Source organism: Buteo buteo, chromosome Z (assembly GCF_964188355.1).
Source record: "Buteo buteo chromosome Z, bButBut1.hap1.1, whole genome shotgun sequence".
Taxonomy (NCBI): domain Eukaryota; kingdom Metazoa; phylum Chordata; class Aves; order Accipitriformes; family Accipitridae; genus Buteo; species Buteo buteo.
The window spans coordinates 44,924,160-44,930,056 of record NC_134204.1 but is presented as its reverse complement, the minus strand read 5'-3'; positions in this window follow the sequence as shown (position 1 = coordinate 44,930,056).

Genomic DNA, 5,897 nt, shown 5'->3' with positions numbered 1-5,897 from the left:
TTTCTCTGTTTGAATTCTTCTGTTCACAGAATTTCTCAATTACGATGACTTCATTTAATGACTATCAGGATCCAAATGCATTAGTATGCAAATGGTCAAAGTTTCACCACATCAAAACTGCTGAGACAGCTTATGCCAAAGCATCTTGCTGTTGCTGAATCCAGATCTGTTTTTTTAAAAAAAATAACTAAACAAAACAAAAAACCCCAGTCATTATTTCCTCTCCCTGTATAGGACATCATGAGGTTCAACAAGGCCAAGAGCATGGTCCTGCACCTGGGTCGGGGCAAGTATCGATACAGGCTGGGGGATGAAGGGATTGAGAGCAGCCCTGTGGAGAAGGACTTGGGAGTACTGGTGGATGAAAAGATGGACATGACCCAGCAATGTGTGCTTGCAGCTCAGAAAGCCAACCGCATCCTGGGCTGCATCAAAAAAACCATGGCCAGCAGGTCGAGGGAGGTGATTCTGCCCCTCTGCTCCGCTCTGGTGAGGCCCTACCTGGAGTACTGCGTTCACCTCTGGGCTCCCCAGTACAGGAAAGACATGGACCTGCTGGAGTGGGTCAAGAGGAGGGCCACCAAAATGGCCAGAGGGCTGGAACACCTCTCCTATGAGGAAAGGCTGAGAGAGTTGGGGTTGCTCAGCCTGGAGCACAGAAGGCTCCAGGGAGACCTTACTGCAGCCTTTTAGTATACAAAGGGGCTTGTAAGAAAGAGAGAGACCAGGGCCTGTAGTGACAGGAGAAGGGGCAACAGTTGTAAACTGAAAGAGGGCAGATCTAGCTTGGACATAAGGAAGAAATTTTTTATTATGAGAGTGGTGAAACACTGGAACAGGTTGCCCAGAGAAATTGTGGACGCGCCATTCCTGGAAGTGCTGAAGGCCAGGTTGGATGGGGCTTTGAGCAGCCTGATCTAGTGAATGATGTCCCTGCCCATGGCAGCGAGGTAGACTGAGATGATCTCTGAAAGGTCCTTTCAGACCCAAACCATTCTGTGATTCTACTATTCTATGAGTATCCTTTTCATACCTACGTGGGTTTCAGCTGACATGTGCAACTACCATGTAAAAAGACCTTTCCTACTTGAGCTTTGAAAAGTGCCCTATGTCATTCTTCAGAGCTTACCTAGTAGTAAACAATCCCTCTTGTGCTAAGAGATAAGGCTCAAATGTTTTGGGTTTTTTTTTTGTCCCATGTTAACTGCCAGTGAATACAGTATGGCTATAAAAATGCTGAATTGTTTGTGCAGCACTGAATGCCGTACTAAATCCTGGGATCTTACTTACTTTGGGATAGTTGTTGAAGTGGAACATTACAGAAGTACAAGTAGGAGCTGGCTGGCTAGAAATGGTTTAGAAAATCTGTCAGTTACCTGGGAAATCAGCAGAGAACACTGAAGTTGGAGGGAAAGAAGGAGAGAAGATACTAAGGAGGAGACAAAGCAAAATAACCTGTAGATCTAGAAATAGAAGACTTTTAACTCAGTCTTTTTTTGAACATAGTGTAGCACTAAGCATTTTCCAAAGCAAAGTATGTGCGAAGACAGCACTTCACTGGGAAGCAGGAGAGGAAAGCGGGGCAAAAGCCTTTATCAGTAAAGGTACTATGAATCTGCAAATCTCTTGCAGTTAGCAGTGACTTCTGAAAACTAATACCATGAAGATGCTAACAGTGGACTAAGACTTTTCTAAGAAATTAAGACGTTGTAGCTAATAGTCCATAATGCTTCAAATTTCATAATAATACTGGAAGTCTTATTGTAGCTTGACTGATTTGTTTGTCCTAGCTGTTCTTTAGTTTTTGTTTGTTGTTTTTGTTTTGGCCAACTTTGAAAATAATTTCTAAATACCACATCTTCAGGACGGGACCAATACCACTTTTTCAGAACTGTGAACCCTGTGACCACACATAACTGCAGCATCTTTTCGAAACAGATAAAACGCTGCTGGTTGGAACAAAGTAATTTGTCTTGTTTCTAGTCTGATTCAAAATAAACTCCCTTTTTGGGGGAGGTGGTATGTTTTTTCATTATCTTCTGCCCCACAGGAAATATTTACCAGAACATGACCAAGACTTTTTTCTAATCAAATCAGTGGTGCCTGTAACTTCAAGATTTGCCTTCTTTTCCAACGTGTTTGTATTTGTAAGCATTTTTTAATTAGGAGATCCAGAATATGTATCTCTTCCCAAAATCTGATCAGTCTGTTTGAAGGTGTCATTAAATTGCCAAATTATATTTAGAGAGAATAATTCAAAGTTATATTGAATTCAGTTGTCCAGAAGCCAAAATCCAAAAGATTGACTTTCTGCTATCCTATAAATCTGTCTTCCTCTAAGTTTTAATTTGCCCATCTGTCCCTATTTGACATAGGATTTTTTTTGTTGTGTTTTGGTTGGGTTTTTTCTTTCAGGATTTGTCAGTAAAAGCTTCCTCCCCCACTCCCAAACACTATAGAACTAACCTGTGTTGTTTATTGTGCTACTGAGTTTGGCATAAATGAAAACTAGTTTTTATGATGCTTGCTGATTAACAGAAGGAATTCTATTAAAATGAAACAGAAGTTGTATTCTAAAAGTGCGTGTTCATGTCCACATAAAAAACTCATTCAGTTTTTAAGTGCTAAAGAAACGGACACCCATTTCTAATTTGGGCAATGCTGAATACAGTTCTCTTTATGCAACACAACTCCTTTCCCTGTTCACCACTTATTATTAGCCCATCCAGTATAAATTGCACAGAAGTTCTTTGGCCAGCTGATTTTTCTCCACTATGTTGCTCTCACTCCTAAATTTTTGTGTAACTCTTGGAAAAAAATAAATTATATTTTCTCATACCTAGTTCCTTTTACATTTTAACACCTGAATGTTCATAAAGAGAAAGCTTTTTTATAGCTATTGCAGCCTGTCTCAGGAGTGATACTCGCAGTATGCTTTCTTCTGAAAATTCAGGAATTGTCTTGCTATTACTTTCCCACAATCAGTCATTTTAGACTGTGAGTGTATATAACTTGGCAGTAGCCAGTTTTGTTATTCTTCTGCCTTCCTGTACAAATCTTCAACAGTACTCTGTATGTGTCCTAGTTGCTTTGAAGCGTTTTGAAGCTGTAAATCATGTATGTAGCAACACAATAAACCCTTCTTTTTTTTAAAAAAAGTTCCTTTAAAAAAACAAAAATAAAAAATCATCAGAATCTCATAACCAAAGGTGAGGTGAGAAAGCCAGAGTAGAGAGAGAAAAACGTTCCTATTTATTGAACATTAGAAAGAGTTTAGACTGCATAGGCTCTGTACTACCTTTAAACTAGGCAGTTAAAGCAATACTACAGACAAGTTTCCTATGCTGAAATTAGGAATGCTAATGAATGTTGTGGGAAAAAAAAATCTGAAATGAGGGGAACTGATGCCCAAAGAAACAAAAACCTCCACACAATAGAGGTTAGGGAGATGAAGAGGATGTTGGAAAGAGCAAAGCACAAGTTACGTGCAGAGTGGAGCTGGAGAAAAAAAATTGCCAGGATGGATATGACTAAATACTACTATAAAACTTTAAATACTATTTTTGTGAATCAAACCAACAGGACTAAGTAGGGATAGGGCTTAGGTAGTAGAGTACAATTGGAAAATACCTGTTAACAGATCAGGACAATAAAAGTGATGACTTTTTTTTTTCTAGACTTAAGAGTGTGTGATTTTAGCTAAGAACTAGCAGTCACAATTCAGAAGCTCAGAGCTCTATTCCTGTCTAATGCTACTTTCATGAAGATCTCTAGTGTCTTCCAAAGAGTAAAGCAAACCCCACTGGAAGTGAGAGAACAGCATTTCATTTATTAGAATTACTGATGAGCTGACAAGGATGTCGCCTTCCGGTTCAAATCTAACAAGGCATTGTGCTTGTGATTTGCTATACTAAAGGGAGAGTGTCCACACAGTGAGCCCCATATCCACAGCAGAACGTAACTGCCATCTATCCAGTTACACTTCAGCATGCAGCTTTTTTAATTTAACCCCTTTAACTGTGTCTAAAACAAGAGTCCTAACCTTTTTTTCTGGCAAATCAGGAATGGGAAGCAATATATAGAATATCTTTTTAAGGTCATATGAAAGTGTAAGTCTATGCTTTTCCCTTATATGTTAAGAATAAATCACCAGTGTTTGTGTTATGTTTTGGTTTTAATATTCAGAAATATAATGAATGTTACGTGTAGTTTATAGCACAACTTTGGAGATCTTGCGTGTAAGTTTTACTGTCATTAGACCACCTGAGACTTTGTCTAAATTCAGAATTGTGTCACTAACTCCTGGTAAAACATTAAACTGAGTTTAGCCAAACTGGTTCAAAACTTTTTACTGATATTCTTAATGTGGTTTGACTTGACTTGAGCCAGCATTTTCATTCTAATGCAAAAAACTCTCTGGTCACTGCAAGTTCATTTTCAGTTTGTTTGTTTGTTTGAAGCCAATGTAGGTGACTTTGCATTGGTTTCAATCAACTACCTATGGAAAAAATACCAAACTGAAGATGTCTAGTCGGAGTTGGGAATTAAGCTGTACTTCTGCAGTAAATACTGTAACCAGTATGTGAGGAAAATGGAGTGTCATAAAAATTAAGCTGCTCTCTCTAATAAACTTTCTGAATTATATTCTTTAGGATCAGAAATTGATGAAAAGTTGCACAGATGGTGATAGAAAAGGGAAATAAAAGCACAGGTAGAAGGAAGTGGGAAGGAAACGAGAAGCAAGAGGAAAGAAAGAAGTGTTTAAAAAACTATCAGCCTAAGGAGGATTAAGAACTCAAAATTCTTTGCTGTACCATTTTCATTTTTCATGCATTGTGTGTAAGCTGGGTTCTCAACTATCTGACTGTGACCATGCATGCATGTTGTCCTGGTTTAGAGTATTTTCCAACTGGACACTTCCAATACTGGCGAACAAGTTCCCATATCCCTGTTATCTGTACCAAAACTAAGATGAAGAAACAACCATTCTTTGCTAAAATTTCATCTTTGCTTAATTAAGAACTTTCAAGAGCTTCCAATTATTTTCTGAGAATTTTTAGTATCCTTGTCCCTTGTTACAAATATACATCATAAAATAACACTAATGATTATTCCTCTAACTTGTAAATCTCTGCTAACCATAACCAGGTAGCGGTTGTGCTACTCCAGTACAAACTCTACTCAAGTAACAATACAGTCAGCTTGAGCTCTATCTATAAACTAAGAACAGCCTGGGATGAGGAACAACTCCATGTGCTTTGATCTGATTGATCTCTGCTTGAAATCACTGCTTGATTGCACTGCAGAACATTACTTCATAATGTCCCTCACTCTGCCAGTTGACAGGACAATGTAGCACTGGCATGTGTCGAAGTGCTCTGCTGCAGCAGAATTCAATGCCTTGAAGGGTCGTGACTGATGTGGAAAAGGAACAAGCATGACCAAGGAAAGGCTTAGTGGTTAAATATGCCTGAAATTATTTTTAACTGCAACAAACCAAAGCTCTATGACACAGACCTGCCTGGAATTGCCTTCAGCCAGTCTTTGGTATTAAAACCTCTTAGCAAGTCTTAAATTCCTTTAGTAAAAAATTTAGAAGGTCAGAGCCTATCATGTTGTGTTATGCCTCTTTTAGTATCAGCTGCACTGATTTACGTAGGGTTCCTGTGAGATTATCCCAACAGCAGACCAAGCCAGCAAATCATCTGGTGGATGAGGCTACTGTGGGAAACAGCAGTTCTTATTTAAGGATAAGGGAGAAAGGACACACGAATCTAGAACTGAAAGCCACACGTGTATTTTACACCAGAGTAGAAACAGGCATCTTGAATTTCCCGAGAGACAGGAAAATCACTCGTATTTGGGGAGAACACCTAATTTGATGATACTAGGTTTAA